This window comes from Lissotriton helveticus, chromosome 9 (genome assembly GCF_964261635.1).
Source record: "Lissotriton helveticus chromosome 9, aLisHel1.1, whole genome shotgun sequence".
Taxonomy (NCBI): Eukaryota; Metazoa; Chordata; class Amphibia; order Caudata; family Salamandridae; genus Lissotriton; species Lissotriton helveticus.
Window position 1 is genome coordinate 856300567 of NC_136070.1, and position 23832 is coordinate 856324398.

The following is a 23832-nucleotide window of genomic DNA, read 5'->3' on the forward strand; positions in this document are numbered from 1 at the left end:
CACTTCCCGTTTCTGGAAATCACTGTGCAAGACCTTGGACATTGACGCCAGGCTCTCAACAAGCTACCACCCTCAAACGGATGGCAAGACAGAACGCCTCAAACAGACTGTTGAACAATACCTGCGTTGTTTTACATTACAGAACTCCACAGACTGGGTTATCCTCTCATGGTTGGCTGAGTTCACATATAATAACACTGAGCACTCAACCTTGGGTTGTTCCCCTTTCTTCTGTCTTTTGGGTTATCACCCTAACATACTACCCTTTGAGTGGCCTGTTGTCTCTAACCTCCCTAGCGTGCAAGAACATCATGCTCACCTGCATGCGGTCAGGCTGGATGCAATAAACCACTTAACAGCGGCTCAGGCTTCGCAGAAAAGCTTCGCTGATAAGAAACGCAGCCAGGAGCATACCAGGTGGGGGACAAGGTGTGGCTAGCTACCAAACACATACACTTAAAGGGCATCAACAAACTGAAGCCCAAATACATAGGTCCATACAGTGTGGATGAGGTCATCAATCCTGTGGCGATGAGACTAGGTATACCACGCTCTTGGCACATACACCCAGTTTTTCATGTATCCCTGCTCCAACCCTGTCCCTTGAGTACTAGATTGCCCGACCATCCCCCCCCTTTGCTGGTGAAAGGTCTGGAGGAGTATGAGATGCAGGAACTATTGGATTCTAGGGTGCACCGGGGGCGGGTGCAGTACTTAGTGGGGTGGAAGGGTTTCGGGGTCGAGGAGAGGACCTGGGAACCCGTGCACAATCTCCATTGTCCTGACTTGTTGGAGCAGTTCCATCTGTCCCATCCGGGAAAGCCCGGTCGACCGCCGAGTCGGCAGTCCTTGAGAGGGGGTTCTGTAGCGATTCTTGGTCCGAAAGCTCCCAGTGCAAAAGGACATCGCTATGAGGCGAAGGGGAACCGCCGCACTACAACTCCCAGAATGCCCTGGGTCCTGGCGGTACGGAAGTTGTTGATGGCGGCCTGCATATAAGCACCTCCCATTGAAGGGGAAGGTGCTTGTCAATCATTCCTGATTCCTTGACGAAGCCGGACGTTACATTCTTCGAGACCTGCATCGTTGCGCGGACGCTTTCTTTCCCGCTGTGGTGGACGCCGGAGACATCGTTGCGCGGACGCTTTCTTTCCCGCTGTGGTGGACGCCGGAGACATCGTTGCACGGACGCTTTCTTTCCCGCTGTGGTGGACGCCGGAGACATCGTTGCACGGATGCTTTCTTTCCTGCTTCGCAGGTAGGATACCGCTTGTTACTCTTCACATGATAGCGCGGCTGCGCTATCACGCCCCAGACCCTGTTACTCCAAGTGACTGGATATACTTTTTGCCCTTCATGTCGGAAGGAAAGAGCCCCACGTTATGACTAATCCCCTGTAGTGAAGCTAACTACAGGCTACACAAATAACACATAAGCCCGAAGTGACTACCCAAGGACAGGAACCTGATCTCGAGCTGTAATTCTGAACAGCTGTAGACAGATACAGGTTATTGGTGCTTCTGCCCTCAGACCCCGGGGCAGTTTAAGGACAACATGTCTTGGGCTTCAAGTAAGTGCACGAACGGAAGGGTTACTGTCTAGTGTTCTGTGTTTCTGTGTTACCCCTGTAACCGACTTTCATTTGTATCCCGATAGTTCTCCTGTGTCAAGAAGAGTCCAACCCCGCAGACCAGTCCTAGACGGTTGCCGAATCGGCCGTGTTCTTTATTATTTTGCCCGTTCCCTTTTTCCCCGGGGAGCAGCCTACCTCAGCTATGTTTACCAAACTGAAGGAGTTTGCGCTTAAGGGAATTGGGAGGCTTTCCTTCGAGCTGTGGTCCCTGCTGGCTGTTACAAACAAAAAGGTTAGTGGCATATGTGTTTCTGTTTTGGGTTGCTAACATTCTGGCAAAGACTTGACACTATCCTCCTTTCAGAGCCGAGAGAGACTGCCCATGAAAATGAGATGGAATAGGTAATGATGATTGATGCCATGCATTGGACGCAGAGTCGCAGACTGAGTGATTTTGTTGTTGTTTGTTGTGCATGAATTTTCCCCTTCTTGCAAATAATACATTTGTACTTCTACTGCAGCTTGATACATTGCTTTTGGTTGAATACAGGAAGGGGACTCAATCTGCGCACTGAGTATGACAACAGCACCGTCCATGATGATGATGGCGAAAAAGACGGCCTGTTAACTTAAGATGAGAAGGAACAGGTAATGAAAATGAATGGCATGCATTGGACACCTGACTCTGAGCGATTGGTGTTTTTGTTGTTTGTTTGTTGCGCACAAAGAGAAGGCAAAGTGTACTAGTAGTCTTACTGTACACACTAAAGAGTGACTCAAGTCAATAATAGTTCTAGTCTTGTTGTGTAACAACAACATTTTACTTCTACTGCAGGCCGACCTTCACAGTCAGTCAGTACAAGTATTGGAGATGATTGATGTAATAATAACAAGCCAGGAGGTCGTTTCATGCATGGCATAAAAGCCTAAAGGTAAACACGTCAACAACAACCACAGCAGACCCAAATGTCTGTGTAGAAGTGGAGTTGGGTGTAGCGGTGGGATGACTGCGCTGCTTTTAATTAACTAACTTAAATTGTAAAATGCTATGTTTGGAATAGATATGTGTTTTGCCTTTGTCCAACTCTTTTAAAAAAAATACTCTAAACGGAGGATGTGCTAAGCAACGTGCCGTCAGGCCTGTCACTGTGGGCCTGCTCTGTCCTGTTGTTGTTGAAGGTCAATGCTGGAAACCGACTAGAGTAGAAATGATGCATACATGCCGCCTCGGAAAGTGTACTTGTGTTGCACTATGACTACACCATTACTTTTGCATTTGTTTCAACTTTGTTTGTCAATATCCCCTTTGTGTTTCCATCTACAATTACAGGCCGGGCCTTGCCCTATATTTGGGAAAACATTACAATGGACACTTACCTTACCAATAAATCTACATTTTTTTCCAGGCGGGCAGTGGCGACTGGCGAGTGGCGACACCCAAGATTGATGGAGGAGAGGACCAAGAGGAATGCCGAGATGCAAATCCAGTCCACATTTTTTACCAGGATAACACAGTAACAGTATCAACTTTCACCTTCTTTTAAATAATTCGATTTATTTTTTTGTCTACAATCTTTACAACAGTGTGTTCTTGTGGTTGTAGTTATTATCATTAGGTTTGCTCTCTGTTTATGATTCATCCCTACCAATATTGAAAAATTCTATTTGCTATCTGTAAAAGTATTAAGCCCGGAACAACAGAACAAGAAGTGTATGTAATCGGGTCTCCTTATCAATCATCATCAGGCATGCATTTCCTTTTTCTCCCTTAACATATTGATATGGATATGGTAGTCTTCAAAGATTTTTGTTTGTTTGTCCATGCGTACTGTTTTTCACTGTCAAACCTTCCCCCAAACCCCCTTCCCATCCATTCAACAAACCCTAACTCTCTTCCTCGGGCTGTGTGACTTATTGAGGTGTGACTAAATTAAATGTACACCAATAATTAATCACACGCTTGCTGGGGTGGATGTGGCGAAAGCAACAGTACTTCAATTTCAAGGTGGAGCGATGATCTTCTTCTGCTTGCCCACCCATGAGCAGTATATTTTAGAGGTGATTTCTATTTAACAAAGGAACATACACCTCAGCATTGATTGGATTTGTTGGCATTCCTCATACACAGCACTAACTGTTACGCTGTAGGCCTAGTCAAGTGGCTTGACACAACTATAGTTTTTGTAACTCTGTCTAGTAGGCTATCCCCACCACCATTAGGTTTTGTTGTAAAATATTTAGCATATTATTGTTGCTCTGTAAGTTCTGTACTGTACTTCATTCTACTACTCCTCGAACAGTCTCTCAAAGGCGACTGACTGTCTCATTTTCTTTTTTTGAAAATGCTGCTGCCCTGCCAGTGTCTACTACTACTACTACCACCACCACCCCAAACATGGCATGTTAGAATAGAAAAAGGAAACCATCTTCACCATGCAGCCATCGCTGTGCCTAAGTTAAATATCAAGTAAAGGTAAGAGAAGTTTGGGGGAGGCATAATTAATAATGAACATGTTTTCAATGAATTCAAACACCCCTTTGAGTCCAGATAAAAATGCATAGACTAGAAGAGAGAGAGAAAGTACTGGTAGGACAACTCAATCAGTGAGGGGTGTTGTATCTATCTGTTTATGTCTTACACAGTCAGCCAATTATACATCAAACACTGGCTATGGGTAGACCTGCACCAGCAAGGAAACAGTGTGATGTAAAACAGTAACCCCACCTACAAAACATTAACAACATTGCATGTATAGTATAAATATAGATTTAATTGACCCTAACAAAAATAAACTATGTAAAACGGAAACGCACAAAAGCAGACCCACCCCCCTCCCTAACCCCAAACAATGTTCGTAAGAAACTGAAGTCCAAATGTCCAAAAATCCCCAACACCCAATTCTCACCCACCCAAACAAGAATTAAAAAAGGGGCAGAATTAAGACAGGGACTGGCGGCGGGATTGGAGGACGACATGCATTTGCTCTTCTAAACGGCGGACACGGTGCTTGAGAGTGCGGCAGCAGGAGCAACAGTGGTGGGGCACCATACATGGTGTTGTGGCTAGGGCGGCAGGCGTCCGCCAGACGGTGGCGCCGTATCGCTGGAGGGCGGTGTCGCCTTGGCTGGCCCCGGCAATGGTGGTCGTGGGTAGTGCGCCTAGAAAGCATTACACATTTTTTAGGTGTCATATACACCTCCCTATTGGTCAGTAGCAAGATTGAAAAATGAGTTAATAGTATATAACATACATCACTAGTACAAATCAGGCAGTAGTCAAGTAGACACTAGTAGTTATATATGGTCCCTAGGGTCATTCTAGCATTTGCTTAGTTAGCCCGAGCCATGCAACCATTTTACCTTTGTGTCTTTTATTTTTGCACATCTGACGTTACTGCAGCTTGTTGTATAAGACACCTTTCAGCCCACATGACCTCACACTGCTACTGTCTAAGCGCTGCGTACAAGCGGTCAACCAAAACATTAACAAGCCACTTTTTTTATGAAGTTCTGGTGTACTGTTAGTCCATATGGCTTATCCATAAATGCTACACTTTTTGGCATGGCTGAGAACTGCTTGCAATATACTAACGCGCACCATTTCATTTTTCGCATTACAGACGGAAGATTCCCTTCTACGAACCCGAGCTTTGCAGTGCTTATGGTGCAACAACTACCAGTACTAGGTTCTTCTAAGGTGAGGGGTCCCTTCACTCAGAGATCTTCAGTTATAAATTTATATAAACTAAATTCCTACCTAGGGGATGGTGGTGCTTCCACCACTGTTCAGTAATCATGATTTAATAAACAACTGTAAGTAAGTGTAACAATGTATATGTTAATGTACAGAGCTTGTCAATAAACATTTTGAACTTACATAGACTTGGTGGTATTTGGTGTGGACTTACGCGAGTGAGCAAATTAAAGGAAGCCTGTGCATTGCTTCCACGACTAAGAGGTTGGGTGTGTTATATTCTGGGTTGTCTACTTGTTGGGTATCTTGGGGAGAGGGTTCGGAGCTTTGTGAGGAGATAAACTGACTTTGCCTATTGCCCGAGGACTTTGCAGAGCTTATGATGCAACAACTACCAGTACTAGGTTCTTCTAAGGTGAGGGGTCCCTTCACTCAGAGATCTTCAGTTATAAATTTATATAAACTAAATTCCTACCTAGGGGATGGTGGTGCTTCCACCACTGTTCAGTAATCATGATTTAATTAACAACTGTAAGTAAGTGTAACAATGTATATGTTAATGTACAGAGATTGTCAATAAACATTTTGAACTTACACAGACTTGGTGGTATTTGGTGTGGACTTACGCGAGTGAGCAAATTAAAGGAAGCCTGTGCATTGCTTCCACGACTAAGAGGTTGGGTGTGTTATATTCTGGGTTGTCTACTTGTTGGGTATCTTGGGGAGAGGGTTCGGAGCTTTGTGAGGCGATAAACTGACTTTGCCTATTGCCCGAGGACTCTGCTAAAAGCTTGCCGGACCCGCTTCGCGGGTCCCGCTTCGCGGGATAAAGTCTCCTGTCATATTAATTTGTACGAGAACGGCGAGGGCAGAACAGGGCTGCGAGCGTTGATTGCACAGGGACTCCGTCTCCCAGGAGCCCCTATCGGACACACCGTCTACACCTGATCCGCTCTCCCTGCCTGCCTGCCCAGCCCACCGCCCACGAAGGATTAAAGCCTGCCGCAGTTTGAAACTGGTTGCGCTTTGTGAGGAGATAAACTGACTTTGCCTATTGCCCGAGGACTCTGCTAACAGCTTGCCGGACCCGCTTCGCGGGATAAAGTCTCCTGTCATATTAATTTGTACGAGAACGGCGAGGTCACAACAGGACTGCGAGCGTTGATTGCACAGGGACTCCGTCTCCCAGGAGCCCCTGTCGGACACACCGTCTACACCTGATCTGCTCTCCCTGCCTGCCTGCCCCGCCCCACGAAGGATTAAAGCCTGCCGCAGTTTGAAACTGGTTGCGCTTTGTGAGGAGATAAACTGACTTTGCCTATTGCCCGAGGACTCTGCTAACAGCTTGCCGGATCCGCTTCGCGGGTCCCGCTTCGCGGGATAAAGTCTCCTGTCATATTAATTTGTACGAGAACGGCGAGGGCACAACAGGGCTGCGAGCGTTGATTGCACAGGGACTATGTCTCCCATGAGCCCCTGTCGGACACACCGTCTACACCTGATCCGCTCTCCCTGCCTGCCTGCCCCGCCCACCGCCCACGAAGGATTAAAGACTGCCGCAGTTTGAAACTGGTTGCGCTTTGTGAGGAGATAAACTGACTTTGCCTATTGCCCGAGGACTCTGCTAACAGCTTGCCGGACCCGCTTCGCGGGATAAAGTCTCCTGTCATATTAATTTGTACGAGAACGGCGAGGGCACAACAGGGCTGCGAGCGTTGATTGCACAGGGACTCCGTCTCCCAGGAGCCCCTGTCGGACACACCGTCTACACCTGATCCGCTCTCCCTGCCTGAATGCCCCGCCCACCGCCCACGAAGGATTAAAGCCTGCCGCAGTTTGAAACTGGTTGCGCTTTGTGAGGAGATAAACTGACATTTACATTTACATTTACATTTACTTTGCCTATTGCCTGAGGACTCTGCTAACAGCTTGCCGGATCCGCTTCGCGGGTCCCGCTTCACGGGATAAAGTCTCCTGTCATATTAATTTGTACGAGAACGGCGAGGGCACAACAGGGCTGCGAGCGTTGATTGCACAGGGACTCCGTCTCCCAGGAGCCCCTGTCGGACACACCGTCTACACCTGATCCGCTCTCCCTGCCTGCCTGCCCCGCCCACCGCCCACGAAGGATTAAAGCCTGCCGCAGTTTGAAACTGGTTACGCTTTGTGAGGAGATAAACTGACTTTGCCTATTGCCCGAGGACTCTGCTAACAGCTTGCCGGACCCGCTTCGCGGGATAAAGTCTCCTGTCATATTAATTTGTACGAGAACGGCGAGGGCACAACAGGGCTGCGAGCGTTGATTGCACAGGGACTCCGTCTCCCAGGAGCCCCTGTCGGACACACCGTCTACACCTGATCCGCTCTCCCTGCCTGCCTGCCCCGCCCACCGCCCACGAAGGGTTAAAGCCTGCCGCAGTTTGAAACTGGTTGCGCTTTGTGAGGAGATAAACTGACTTTGCCTATTGCCTGAGGACTCTGCTAACAGCTTGCTGGAACCGCTTCGCGGGTCCCGCTTCGTGGGATAAAGTCTCCTGTAATATTAATTTGTACGAGAACGGCGAGGGCACAACAGGGCTGCGAGCATTGATTGCACAGGGACTCCGTCTCCCAGGAGCCCCTGTTGGACACACCGTCTACACCTGATCCGCTCTCCCTGCCTGAATGCCCCGACCACCGCCCACGAAGGATTAAAGCCTGCCGCAGTTTGAAACTGGTTGCGCTTTGTGAGGAGATAAACTGACTTTGCCTATTGCCCGAGGACTCTGCTAACAGCTTGCCGGATCCGCTTCGCGGGTCCCGCTTCGCGGGATAAAGTCTTCTGTCATATTAATTTGTACGAGAACGGCGAGGGCACAACAGGGCTGCGAGCGTTGATTGCACAGGGACTCCGTCTCCCAGGAGCCCCTGTCGGACACACCGTCTACACCTGATCCGCTCTCCCTGCCTGCCTGCCCCGCCCACCGCCCACGAAGGATTAAAGCCTGCCGCAGTTTAAAACTGGTTGTGCTTTGTGAGGAGATAAACTGACTTTGCCTATTGCCCGAGGACTCTGCTAACAGCTTGCCGGACCCGCTTCGCTGGTCCCGCTTCGCGGGATAAAATCTCCTGTCATATTAATTTGTACGAGAACGGCGAGGGCACAACAGGGCTGCGAGCGTTGATTGCACAGGGACTCCGTCTCCCATGAGCCCCTGTCGGACACAGCGTCTACACCTGATCCGCTCTCCCTGCCTGCCTGCCCCGCCCACCACCCACGAAGGATTAAAGCCTGCCGCAGTTTGAAACTGGTTGCGCTTTGTGAGGAGATAAACTGACTTTGCCTATTGCCCGAGGACTCTGCTAACAGCTTGCCGGATCCGCTTCGCGGGTCCCGCTTCGCGAGATAAAGTCTCCTGTCATATTAATTTGTACGAGAACGGCGAGGGCACAACAGGGCTGCGAGCGTTGATTGCACAGGGACTCCGTCTCCCATGAGCCCCTGTCGGACACACCGTCTACACCTGATCCGCTCTCCCTGCCTGCCTGCCCCGCCCACCGCCCACGATGGATTAAAGCCTGCCGCAGTTTGAAACTGGTTGCGCTTTGTGAGGAGATAAACTGACTTTGCCTATTGCCCGAGGACTCTGCTAACAGCTTGCCGGATCCGCTTCGCGGGTCCCGCTTCGCGGGATAAAGTCTCCTGTCATATTAATTTGTACGAGAACGGCGAGGGCACAACAGGGCTGCGAGCGTTGATTGCACAGGGACTCCGTCTCCCAGGAGCCCCTGTCGGACACACCGTCTACACCTGATCCGCTCTCCCTGCCTGCCTGCCCCGCCCACCGCCCACGAAGGATTAAAGCCTGCCGCAGTTTGAAACTGGTTGCGCTTTGTGAGGAGATAAACTGACTTTGCCTATTGCCCGAGGACTCTGCTAACAGCTTGCCGGACCCGCTTCGCTGGTCCCGCTTCGCGGGATAAAATCTCCTGTCATATTAATTTGTACGAGAACGGCGAGGGCACAACAGGGCTGCGAGCGTTGATTGCACAGGGACTCCGTCTCCCATGAGCCCCTGTCGGACACACCGTCTACACCTGATCCGCTCTCCCTGCCTGCCTGCCCCGCCCACCGCCCACGAAGGATTAAAGCCTGCCGCAGTTTGAAACTGGTTGCGCTTTGTGAGGAGATAAACTGACTTTGCCTATTGCCCGAGGACTCTGCTAACAGCTTGCCGGATCCGCTTCGCGGGTCCCGCTTCGCGAGATAAAGTCTCCTGTCATATTAATTTGTACGAGAACGGCGAGGGCACAACAGGGCTGCGAGCGTTGATTGCACAGGGACTCCGTCTCCCATGAGCCCCTGTCGGACACACCGTCTACACCTGATCCGCTCTCCCTGCCTGCCTGCCCCGCCCACCGCCCACGATGGATTAAAGCCTGCCGCAGTTTGAAACTGGTTGCGCTTTGTGAGGAGATAAACTGACTTTGCCTATTGCCCGAGGACTCTGCTAACAGCTTGCCGGACCCGCTTCGCGGGTCCCGCTTCGCGGGATAATGTCTCCTGTCATATTAATTTGTACGAGAACGGCGAGGGCACAACAGGGCTGCGAGCGTTGATTGCACAGGGACTCCGTCTCCCAGGAGCCCCTGTCGGACACACCTTTTACACCTGATCCGCTCTCCCTGCCTGCCTGCCCCGCCCACCGCCCACGAAGGATTAAAGCCTGCCGCAGTTTGAAACTGGTTGCGCTTTGTGAGGAGATAAACTGACTTTGCCTATTGCCCGAGGACTCTGCTAACAGCTTGCCGGACCCGCTTCGCGGGTCCCGCTTCGCGGGATAAAATCTCCTGTCATATTAATTTGTACGAGAACGGCGAGGGCACAACAGGGCTGCGAGCGTTGATTAGACAGGGACTCCGTCTCCCAGGAGCCCCTATCGGACACACCGTCTACACCTGATCCGCTCTCCCTGCCTGCCTGCCCCGCCCACCGCCCACGAAGGATTAAAGCCTGCCGCAGTTTGAAACTGGTTGCGCTTTGTGAGGAGATAAACTGACTTTGCCTATTGCCCGAGGACTCGGCTAACAGCTTGCCGGAACCGCTTCGCGGGATAAAGTCTCCTGTCATATTAATTTGTACGAGAACGGCGAGGTCACAACAGGGCTGCGAGCGTTGATTGAACAGGGACTCCGTCTCCCAGGAGCCCCTGTCGGACACACCGTCTACACCTGATCCGCTCTCCCTGCCTGCCTGCCCCGCCCACCGGCCACGAAGGATTAAAGCCTGCCGCAGTTTGAAACTGGTTGCGCTTTGTGAGGAGATAAACTGACTTTGCCTATTGCCCGAGGACTCTGCTAACAGCTTGCCGGAACCGCTTCGCGGGATAAAGTCTCCTGTCATATTAATTTGTACGAGAACGGCGAGGTCACAACAGGGCTGCGAGCGTTGATTGAACAGGGACTCCGTCTCCCAGGAGCCCCTGTCGGACACACCGTCTACACCTGATCCGCTCTCCCTGCCTGCCTGCCCCGCCCACCGGCCACGAAGGATTAAAGCCTGCCGCAGTTTGAAACTGGTTGCGCTTTGTGAGGAGATAAACTGACTTTGCCTATTGCCCGAGGACTCTGCTAACAGCTTGCCGGATCCGCTTCGCGGGTCCCGCTTCGCGGGATAAAGTCTCCTGTCATATTAATTTGTACGAGAACGGCGAGGGCACTACAGGGCTGCGAGCATTGATTGCACCGGGACTCCGTCTCCCAGGAGCCCCTGTCGGACACACCGTCTACACCTGATCCGCTCTCCCCGCCTGAATGCCCCGCCCACCGCCCACGAAGGATTAAAGCCTGCCGCAGTTTGAAACTGGTTGCGCTTTGTGAGGAGATAAACTGACTTTGCCCATTGCCCGAGGACTCTGCTAACAGCTTGCCGGATCCGCTTCGCGGGTCCCGCTTCGCGGGATAAAGTCTCCTGTCATATTAATTTGTACGAGAACGGCGAGGGCACAACAGGGCTGCGAGCGTTGATTGCACAGGGACTCCGTCTCCCAGGAGCCCCTGTCGGACACACCGTCTACACCTGATCCGCTCTCCCTGCCTGCCTGCCCCGCCCACCGCCCACGAAGGATTAAAGCCTGCCGCAGTTTGAAACTGGTTGCGCTTTGTGAGGAGATAAACTGACTTTGCCTATTGCCCGAGGACTCTGCTAACAGCTTGCCGGGGCCGCTTCGCGGGTCCCGCTTCGCGGGATAATGTCTCCTGTCATATTAATTTGTACGAGAACGGCGAGGGCACAACAGGGCTGCGAGCGTTGATTGCACAGGGACTCCGTCTCCCAGGAGCCCCTGTTGGACACACCGTCTACACCTGATCCGCTCTCCCAGCCTGCCTGCCCCGCCCACCGCCCACGAAGGATTAAAGCCTGCCGCAGTTTGAAACTGGTTGCGCTTTGTGAGGAGATAAACTGACTTTGCCTATTGCCCGAGGACTCTGCTAACAGCTTGCCGGACCCGCTTCGCAGGTCCCGCTTCGCGGGATAAAGTCTCCTGTCATATTAATTTGTACGAGAACGGCGAGGGCACAACAGGGCTTCGAGCGTTGATTGCACAGGGACTCCGTCTCCCAGGAGCCCCTGTCGGAAAAACCGTCTACACCTGATCCGCTCTCCCTGCCTGCCTGCCCCGCCTACCGCCCATTGTCCTCTTCCCCCTTCCTATATAGTAAGCGTTCTCTACTGCTGCGCGGGAGCGTCCTGGGAGAAGCCCGGGACAAGGGCGGGACCGTCTGCGGCCGTCAGAGGCTGAAGTAGGCTGGGCTGGGCCCTGTCCCTTTGACTTTTGTCGTATTTTATTCTGTTATTTTAGAATCAGTTTGTCATTTTCTTAAGAGTGCTATTGTATTGCTTTGTCTTTTGTACTGTGTTTTATAAATCTAATTAATTATGACGGCAAAAAAACTCCGCTCCGGTCGAGTATTAGTGGGGAGGTCAGGCTCTAAGACAAAATCGAATCTCCTACTGAATAAAATTAATTCCTCTCTGCAACTGAAAGGGCAATGTCAACTATTCAGTTTATGGGTAAGGGGAAAGGATAAAGTTGTGTTGGATGCCTCAAACTCTGATACTCTAGAGGGTAAAGTGTCTGAGGCAGTTTTTTCTCCTGTTAAGGATAATATCAACCTGATAGAAGTTCCTGTCTCGGTCCATCTTGGGAATTATTCCTCCGGGCCTGCCTCTCGCTCTGTCAGATTCGCAGAGGCAAATGGAACTTCCCCCTGTGGTTTCTGGCTGTCTCTCTCTAAATACCTCTAATGTCATCTTAAAATTTGCTGATTCTATAATGCCCAAACCACCATTCCCAACTACGGAGAATTCAACGATCTCCCCTGACCTATCCTCTACCCCGGTATTTCCGGTGGGAGACTTTACTTTACCTGATATTGATTTAGTGTCCCAAAAGAGGTATTCGCAACCCATTCTTGCCAATGCCACGGTTAATATAAATCCTAATGAAGCCCCTTTAATCTCCAACACCCCCTCATAACAGTACCCCCTCAAATAAATCTGATTTTTCTCTAGCCCAGCTAAACCTCACCTCGTGCTCGGGCACTAATTTGAATAACATTCCTGTGAGCCCCCCGAGTGTTAGTGATAATCTAATTTCTAAATCTCTGTTTTCTTTGGAGTTTTTGTTATCATCAATTTTACGTTTATTGGAAAAATTTGTTGGAGGTTCTGATTGTGTCCTGGATACGGTAACCCAAATCCTAAGAGTGCTCTTACACAACCAAGGTGGGTCAGTTTCCGGGTATCATCTTGAGCCCGACAATTTATTGGTACACCCGAGTGAAGCTAAGAGGCTATCTAATGTAATAGAGACTTTAGATTCAGCCCAAACAGATCAACTCCTAATTCCTGAAGGAGGGATTGTAAATAAGCCTCCGACCATTCCAGTAGTTTCCAGCGTTGATAATGTATCTTCTGCTGGTGGCAATTGTATAGCTATCCTTGACAAAGAGATAGTACCTTTTGCTGCCTCTACTGATACGCAAAATTCAGAAGTTCCTTCCGTATTTCCTATATTTACCTCACATATAAAAAAAGATGAAGAGGCTCGCACTGATCTCCCAATTAATGGTGAAAAGGTAGTCGCTATTAAGCATAAAAAGAATAGATTAAAAAAAAGGAAACCTGCTTGAAGGTTCTCTAAAAAAAGGCAGAGGAAACTCATCTTCGAAAATAATTTGGAGGCCTCGTTAGAAAAATCGTGCCTGAATGAGTTGCATCTTAATCTACCCGATGACATAATTAATCCACCCACAGTGGTTCAAGTGATTATCACTACTGATTCCGTGGGACCTACGATCCAACTTCGACCCATCGAACCGCTATTACCAGTAAAAGTTCAATCCTCTACTCTTAACCTCTTGGCTGGGCCTTTTCAGGATTCGCCTTTAATTGCACCCTCCGCTTGTGTGTCTATTCGGGAGAAAGAAAATGTAGACACGGTTTTCTTAGATTTTATTCCTCTCTTTGATATTGACCTTATCTTAAACAGATCGGCTCTTCTTAAATGCTTCCGTGAGATTGAAAGCTTAAAACGAATTCAAACCTCGGATTTGGATTTGGTACTTTTGCTGAATTCCTCTCTAGGGAAAACTGCAAGGGTCAAATTTCATTCTAAATTAGTTCTGAACCACATCTGACATTGGGCAGAGGAATTGCAAATTAGAGGGATAGATGTTTCCCCATATTTTATGGAGGAACGGAGTGTTAAATTATCTACTAACCAACCAACAATCTGTGGTGTTAATCCGAATTCCTCAGATTGGTCCTCAGTCAAAACCGAGGATTTAAAAATATGGGTATCTAAAAATGAAAATCAAGTTCTCTATAAAAATCCCCCTCCTCCTAAACAAGTTTTGACGGATGACAATTCTAAATGGAGTTGGTTGCCTGGCGTTCTCTCTAGTAAATTTACCCCTCTTCTTAAACCGCATCCGAGTCTTTAACACTGATTTGAAAATAATCTCTTGGAATATTGCAGGTTTTAAGAATAGCCAGGAAAAATTGTCATTCTTACTTTCCTTAGAAGCTGATATAATTTGTCTTCAGGAAACTTGGGTGGATGGAAAATTAATGTTGGAAAAAGACTATTTGGTTTTTGATGGCAACGCAATTCCCTCTAGGAGAGGTCACGCGAAGGGTGGAATAGCTTGCCTACTTTCTAATTAAATTAATTGGAATCCCTCTTACTACCTAGACCCTAATAAATTGTTTCAGGCATTAACTTTGAAAAATCTCTTTAAAGATTGTCCAAATAAATTGCTCATTTTAATAAATATCTACATTCCCCCTGACACCCGATTTAATGATGGTTTAAAGTTGCTTTTTTCCTTTTTATCTAAATTTATGGATGTCTCTCCCGCTCCTTACATACTGTTACTAGGGGACCTCAACTGCAAGATCTCCAATTGTGTCCTTGGGAAGAATCTCTTCATATTCCTCAAGCTCAGTTTCCAATGAATATTAAATCTAATAAAAGAGGTAAACTAATCTTGGAAGGTCTTTCTAAGGTGGATTGTCTAATAATAAATGGTAGACTTCCCTCTGATACCCCTGCAGCTTTCACACATGAATCTAAAAATGGAGATTCAATCATTGATTATGTGGTAGCAGATTATTCCTTTTTCCCTCTCATGAAGGATGTTCTGGTTGTTAACTCTGATCTAAGCGACCACAAGGTATTGATTGTTACAGCTGCTCTCAGGCCTCCCCCATCGGATTCCTGGCACTTGGATACTGATTTGGTGAACTTTGGTGCCAGTTCAGGGAAATGTTACTGGAATTCTCGGGCTTTTGTTATGTTATGTTATGTTATTTATGCTTTTGTATAGCGCAACGGTTACTCAAAAAGAGTGTCCCGGCGCTTTAGGTAAGGAGAGCTGCTTCACCATAACATAACACAGTAAAAGGGGAAAAAAGAAGAACAGACGCAGTAAAAAAAAGGGCTACAGAGAGGCCTACTGGGTGAACAACCAGGTTTTAAGACCTCTCCTAAAATCAAGAAGACTAGTGGCCCCCCGGAGTGGGAGCGGAAGCGAGTTCCACATCTGCGGAGCCAACAAGCCGAAGGAACGGCCACCCAGGCGCGCTCTCTTCACACGAGGGACGACCGCCAAGAATAAAGATTCTGACCTCAGAGACCGCGCCGGATGGTAAAAGGCAAGTCTCTTTTGGAGGTACTTTGCTCCCCCCGCGTGGAGAGCCTTATAGGCCAGAGTCATAGCCTTAAAGGCGATCCGTTTGCGGATGGGTAACCAGTGCAGCGTCAGCAATAGACCCAAAGCGCTGGCACGTCTATTAAGACCAAAGATGGCCCTGGCCGCCGCATTCTGCGCAACTTGGAGCCGTTGCAACAGGTACTCTGGTAGGCCCAGGTAAAGAATGTTGGCATAATCTATCCTGGAGCCTATCAGAGCCTACACGGTCAGCTTCCTATGTTCCTCCGACAACAGAGGCAAAAACCTCCGCAGCATCTTTAATAGACCGAAACAGGTACCAGTCACCCCAAGGATCTGGGCTTTCATCGTCAGCCCCTTGTCCATCTTGACCCCCAAGTTTTTAGCCATAGGGGCGGAACAAGACGGAGGGAACATATCGGTGGGCCACCAGGCCTGCCAGCTGGGCTCCGTGTCGCATCCAAAGAAGAGTACCTCGGACTTATCGGAATTGCACTTGAGGCTGTTCAGTTGGAACCATTTAAAAACAGCCCCAAGGCAATCCCAGATACTCTCCCCGTCAAAGTCTGCCCCTCTCTTACAAGAAAAGAGGAGCTGGGTGTCGTCGGCATAAGATACGATCCGGGCACCAAACGACTCCGCCACCGCCGCCAAGGGGGTCATGAAGATGTTAAAGAGGGTCGGGCTCAATATAGAGCCCTGAGGGACCCTTTTGAAGGTTTGTTGAGTACTTTACTCTCTACAATTGAGAATTTGTCACAATGGGATGGGAGGGAACTTCTATGTTTTGCAGATTTTCTAAAATTGGTAACCTCAATATCAAGGAAAGTCCCTTCCATTAAAAAATCAACAGTATTCCCCGAATCTCTTCGGAAATTAAATATTGAAATAAATAAATTGATTAGGGGTCAATACTTATTATTTAATCAGGAAAGGCACCACAAATTAACATTGTTAAAAAGAAGGAGATCAAGGTTGAGGGCTAGATTGAAAAGAGACAAGGAGGACTCCCTATGGATCAAACTCCGGGAGTCATCTTATAAGGGTCAAGCCAGGTTATTCTGGTCACTAATTGGCAAAGGTTGTGGCACTAGATCCTGTCCCACGCCAATTGCCATTGACGAGCATATCTGGGTTCATTATATTGAGCATTTATACATCAGTAATGACCTGCAACGGGATAATATCATCAATTTTGAGGACACCTTCCCATATGACCCTCCGTCCGAAAAAGACATTGAATTAGCCATCAAGAGTATGCGCTCTTCTGGCGCAATGGGTCCGGACGAGGTCCCCATTTCTGTCCTAAAACAACAGGGTAAATTATGGAGTAAAATTCTTCATCCTGTGTTTAGGTATTGCTTTTTTAGTGGTTCCGTCCCCTCATCTTGGAAGGGGAGCATTTTGGTTCCGTTATTCAAAAAAGGGGACAGAGTCCTTCCTCAAAATTATCGACAAATCGCTCTACTAGATGCCATTGGCAAGGTCTTTGCAAAATGTCTCCTTAACCTAATTAACGATTGGGTGTCTAGGGCCGAGATTTTGCCTTTTGAACAAACAGGTTTTAGACAAAAGCACGGTACCTTAGATAATTTGACCACACTCCAGGCTATAACGGAGAAATATGTTAAAGTTCGTGGAGGGCGAGTTTATGGCGCCTTTATCGACTTCTCCACAGCTTTTGATAAAGTGGACAGAACATTGCTGTGGGGAACGTTATTTGATTTAGGGATGCCACTCTTTCTTATTAGATTAGTTCACGCCCTGCACTCGGATACTTGGTGCAGAGTGTTGCTGGGTGGGGAAAGAGGACTATCCAGAATTATTCCCACAGCGAACGGGTTAAAGCAGGGTTGCCTATTGGCTCCTCTGCTGTTTTACCTTTACATAGCTGACTTACCCCAGGTTCTCTCTGCAAGTATAGGTATTGCTCCGATCCTGGGGGGTTCCCCAATTGTGTGTCTGATGTATGCTGATGACATTTTGATCCTTGACCTAACGCCTAAAGGGCTGAATAATCGTCTGCATGCCTTACACAAGTTTGCAGAAAAGCATTACCTATTGATAAATACTGCTAAAAGTAAAGTGATGTGTATGTCTGGTAGGAAGAAACCTAAATTTGCGAATTTTTTTCGGACAGTGGGGGGCCAAAAATTGGAAACTGTGAAATCTTATACCTTTATTGGCAAAATTGTTATGAGCAATTTAAGTGAAAAAGCTCACATAGCTTACAACACCCGGAAAGCTATTGTTCAGGGCAAGAGCTTGGTGTCCTTATATAAGGCCACAGGCAGAAGGCATTTTTCGATTCTGCTGGATGTATATCGAGCAAAAATCCCTGCTTCCTTACTCTATGGAATAGAGTTAATTGATATAAAAAGCTGGAGTTTTTTTAACTCCTCTGAAGGAAAAATTTTACGTAGCCTTTTATCTGTCAACACAGCTAGTTCAACAGCTGCCCTCAGACAGGAATTTGGCTTACGTAGTAGCTGGGTTCAAGGTCTAGCGGGGAATGTGCGCTGGGTTTTTAGCCTAGCAATGAGTGAGCCAGGCACGTTAAGACATTTAATAAAAAATGAATTGCTGGGAAACTTTAATGATTATTCTGTAATTATAAAAAAATTTAGATACACAGTGAGTCAATTACAATTAGATAAAGCTGTTTTATTTTCTTTATCGCCATATCAGTTAAAAACCCTTTTGAAATCTACTTCTTGGGAACTAGGGTTTAGACTGGATAGAGAGCTCCGTACTTTGAAAAAGGGCATTACTCCAACTATTGACTCCTGTTTGATGAGGAAAGCACAACCTTATGCTCACTGGAACATCCCTCATGGTGTCAGGCGTTTAATGTTTTTAGTAAGACAGGATTTACTTCCTTTGAAATTGCTCTTATCAAAATGGCATGGCTCATCAGCCGTTTGTGACCTCTGTCACATGAAAGTTCAAGACTTGCTGCATGTTATCTTCGTTTGCCCAGCTTTAATGTCGTTCAGGCGTAAATGGCTAAGACCCATCTGTCTGCAATTGAATATCTTGTAGGCCTCTGATTTCACTTTTGCCATGAATAATCCCCCTAATGAAATGTTTTGTTTCAAATTGTACAATTTTTTAAAATGTTTTTTGAATTTGTATTAGGTGGTAATTCAGAGATCTTGACTTATCCTGTATATCTGATGATATTCATGTTTTATTATGTACTTTTTTATTCTTACTCATGATCTTTTTGAGTGTATATCATGTCTTTTTATGTAGATCTCATGAGAGTTCCGAATCATAAATAAATAAAACTGAAACTGAAAAAAACTGAGAGGGTTCGGAGAGCTAATAGTTATCACAAGGCACTACTATAACTAGTCGGGCAGGGGACTGTGGTGGGTTCTGAACTTCTGATTGAGGTGTGTGAGGAAGGTCCAACCTACCATCACCAACATCCTATTTTCTTGTGCAACGGTCTGTATGTGCAACATCCCTACAACAGTAGTAGTATGTCCTATCATATCAAAATAGTAATAAACTGCTTGGGCATTTGTTGGTGTGAATTGTCAAGGCCTCAAGATTAACAAAGACTCAAGATCAATAAGACTAGAAGTAGTACAAGAGGACAACCCAAAGGACTGGACTCAATGGCTAGAGCTACTGAGTTTTTTTCCAACCTTTTAAATAGAGAGTAGCCAACTGGGCAAGCTTAGCTATTACAGTACAGACTAATAGTAGTAGTAGTACAGAGAGTCATCATAGCAGAGGCAAGGATAACAAGATTTTCGAAACAGTACAGATCGAAAGATAATTGTTGGTAAAAAATAGCATTAGGAAACTGAAACAATAGTACGGGAAAAATATGGTGCGGTAAAAGTTATGGAATAAGAATTATTAATAAAAACAAGAAGACTTACTAGGGCCAGCAGAGGAGCCCTCGTTGGTGTGATGTCCTGGTGTTGTGGTTCTCCCGCTGACTGAGTCCCACTCCCTGTCTGTGTCTGCCTGCCCCTGGGTGCTGAACAGGAAAGATATAAGAAAGAGACAAACATTGATGGATGATGTCAAACAAATAAAATATTTTTAAAGACCGGTCAAAAAACACTTATGTAAACAACAATTGCAATAACTAAATTGGCCGATCTCATCTGGTCAACAAATAGTCTTGGGGGATTCGCGGATCAACTACTTCCTATTGATCAACACTAATCCAGTCTTCCATTCTGATTCCAGAATACTAACTAAGCATAAGTACGACGTACCACCCGACCTAGCCCACCTATTCCAGGCATGCCAATTGTACATCAGGTATGCATTTCCACTTCTTTTAGTCCTCAACAATGCATATAGTCAAATGGGGGACACATGACTACATTTTTTTGTATGCATCAAATTTTGGGTTGATTGATTGATGCTGATGTTCTGCTAGTGCTAAGCCTATTACCACCACTCATTGAACAAACTAGAAAAGGTTCTGGGGTACCAGCAGCACGTGACGTAACTGAGGGGGCATCACGTACACCACAAAAAAAATTGCAAACTCATACAAAGTAACTAAACCTAAATATCAATCTGCCCCTATCTCTTAGTGACAGGACAAAGTAAGGACTAGAGTCACTATAGCATTACGTAACTTAATTTCTCAAAAATAAACTCTTACATAATCACGCTAAGTGAGCGCAAACGCAAAGTTGCAAACAAGTAAGATTAGTAGTAGCGAGAGGAGCACCTGTGTCATAACAATCACAGAAGACTTGTAAAGCTAATAAACCTGGAATGTAAGCAGCAACATTCTAGCTGGTTGGAAGAAAAAAAGATATTTGCAATATATAACACAGAGCAGAAGAACAGACACAAAGTAGTAATAATTAAATAGTTACTCAACAAGACCCGGGACCTCCACTCCTAGCAGGTCCAGCAGGTCCTGCTCCCGGTCCAGGATGTCGGATCACCGGTGCGTCAGCTGGGCCTGGGTGCGCCGAACCCCAGAGCAGCCGAACACTGCCCGGTGCACCTTCCCCACTGCTGCCGACGCTCCCGGAGGCCGTACCCAGACCCAGGCCTGCCACCTGCTGCGAGGGTAGAGGGGAGGTGGCGCTGTACAAAGAAGTTAAGTGCAGCCAAATCCACCTCCCCAAATAAGGCCCGTGCCTGCACCCCTTGTGGGTGCCGCCTTCCGTAAGGAAGGCGGTCACGGCTCTGGCTGCGGCGAGCCCTACCCTTTGGCATGGTTCGGGGGAGAGAGAGACGGGACGGGAAAGAAAAGGTAATAAAATTTAAAAAGTAAGTAAAGGAAATAGCAGGGAATAGAAAAAGAGTGCAAAAGTAGCTACAAAACTCCAAAAAAGTAGACAAAAACCAAAAATATAGAAGCAGGAAAATAGTTAGAGAGATAATAAATAAAAAAGATTTTAAAAAAGTGGCTGGAAACAAAGGATTGCAAAGATACAGGGAGGATTCAAAATCAGGCCCCAGAACCATGCAATAGAGTGAAAAACAAGATGGCCACGGCCATTGCGACCATGTAGGCAAGTTTGCGCGATATTTCCTTCCCGAGCACGCAAAAAGCGGCGCGAACAAGTAAAAGCTTTCCCGAACAGGAAATAGGTACTCCGAACGGGCGCGAGCATGCATTGCGCGACCCTGAACAGGAAGTAAGCATCGCGGGCGGGCGGAACAAGTGAAAACAAGAGGGCCGCGCCCGTGAGCAACCGCATGGGTAAGTTGGCGAGCCGCGATCACGCAGAAAATATCGCGAATGGGCGGGGAAAAAACTTCTGCGTCTTCGCGATATTTCCGCGTGATCGCGGAGATTGTTGACATTTTTGCGATAGTTTGCGAAAGCGATTTTCCCAAATTCCGGCCACCCCTAGCAGCAAGGAAGGGTAAGTAACTCCGTAAAGGTGTTCTAGCTTGGGGGTGAGTTTGATGCCGAGATCTTTTTTGTGCGCTCTGGAAAGGGGACGCTCCTTCAATAATCCGCATGGACTCCGCAGGCACGGTTACGTTAAGAAGAATGGATTTTGAGAGGTTCACCTTAAATCCCGAGGCCTGTTCATATGGTGCAAGCTCAGATGGAATCGCTGGGAGAGTAGATTGTGGCCTTGTGACTGGAAGTAGCACATCGTCTGCAAAGAGAGAGATCTTGTGTTCGTCCATCGCAAACAGGACCCTCCCTATATCTGGATTGAACGGAATGTGGTCGCGAGAAGTTCAATGCTGAGCGCAAATAGCAGGGGGGACAATGGGCACCCCTGCCTGGTTTCACATGAAAGGTTCTGAAGCAACCCCATTTACCAAGACCCAGGATCTCGGAGCAAAATAATTCTCCCGTACCATTCCAATGAAGGTCTCATTAAAAACAAACCGCTGTAGTGTACAGGTCAAAAAGTCCCAGTCAACCCGGTCAAAGGCCTTCTCCACGTCTAGCAAGAGAAGAACCACAGGTATGACTTTCCTCTGTGCCTTCTCAATAATGTGGACAACCCTCCGGAGGTAATCATGAGTATGCCTCCCCTTGATGAAGCCCGCCTGGTCCGGCTGCAAGAGTGTCGGCAACATGCTCTAGGCGTGAGGCCAATATTTTAGAATATAACTTGGCGTCCACATTCAGGAGAGCTATAGGCCTGTAAGAGGTGCAGATAGTGGGGTCTTTTCCCGGTTTGGGAGTAACGGAGATCAGAGCATTTCCCATAGAAGGGGTCACCTTTTGAGAGTCAGCTATATCGTTGAAGAGCAGCACTAGACAGGGGACTAATTCTACCTCAACCTTATGATAGAAGTGGGCATTGAGATCAGGGGCAGGTGCTTTTTGGAGCTTGAGAGAGTCTATCGCCTTTTGGACCTCTTGCACGGAAATGGGTCTACTGAAGTCTTCGTTTGTTGAGGCCAGGACCTGGGGTAGGTCCAGAGCCGCTGGGTATTGGTCCTGAACGTGTGCGTCCAACGGATCTGCGGTATACAAGGAATGATAGAATTCCCCAAAAACCTTGGCTTTCCCTAATTCGCTTCGGTGGGAGACACCCTTCCTATCGATTATGTGCTTAATGTACTCCTTTTCCTGTTTCACTCACATTTGGCGCGCTAATAGGGATCCAACCTTGTTTCCCCCCTCGTGACTGCGGGCCTGCAAGTGTAGGAGGGTCTTTTCAGCCCCATTAGTGTAAATAGCCTGAAGCTTCCCCTTAACCTGCACAATCTTACAGAGGGATTGAGTTGAGGGATTAGACTTGTGGTCATTCTTGGACTTTAGGAGCTTCCCCTTGAGGAGAAGACGTTGCCCCTTCCATTGTGTTTTGAGGGTGGCATCTAGTTCGATACACTTCTCCCGAATAACGGCCTTAAAGGCATCCCAATTGTTGGCTAGGGAGGTTTGCGCTAGGTCGTTAAGTTAAAAAAACTCTGTGATTGTCTTTCTCAACTCATCCCTAAGAAGTTGATCCCTGCAAAGGAAGTTGGGAAAATACCACCTGACAAGCCTAGAGCATGGGGCGGGCCAATCAAGGACCAGCTCTAGAGGAGCATCGTCAGATAAGCAAATCGGGTGGAACTGGGATCCCGCTATTGTGTGGAGAAGGGACTGACTATTGAATGCATAATCAATCCTAGAGTATGTCCTATGTGAATGCGAGAAGGAGTTGTGCCTGGTCGAGGGATGGGCAACCCTCCAAGCATCTAGTAGCCCCATCCCCTGCAATGCTGCCTTAAGTGGTTTGCTAAACACCCCCACTGCTCTATGGGAGTATGTAGTGTCGAAGACCGGATCCCATATCAGGTTCAAGTCTCCAAGCAATAAGATGTCGCCCCTTGCGAATTCCTCCAGCAAGGCTAGGAAAGAGCTCAGGAAATGACTCTGCCCTGTGTTGGGTGCATAAATCATGGCAATAGTGCATAATCTATCCTGTATTTCACCCTTGACCATCAAGAACCTCCCCTCTTTGTCTGTTTTAGTATCGTGGTGGAGAAATGGGATTGAGGAGTGAAAAAGAAGCGCCACCCCATTGTGTTTAGTATGTGCCGAGGAGCAAAATTGTTGTTCCTCTTTGCGTGGGAGGTGCATCTCTTGCAGGGTAGCTATTTTAATCTGGTGGTCAATTAGGAATTTCCAGAACCGTTGCCTCTTGTTAGGGGCGTTAAGGCCCTTTACATTCCACGTTAAACAGTTGACCCTCATCAGCCACCATAAAACTTGTCAGCACGTCTCTCCAACTTCACCCCTGAGATTGTTACCCTCAGCACCCCTCCCACTTTCCCCCACCCCACCAAAGCAATGTAAAATAACTGCAAAAAGTACTGTGACGCCAAAACAAAGTGAACATTTACAAATGCAAACCATAAAGTTGAGCTCGGGATTCTCAATCACAGAGGA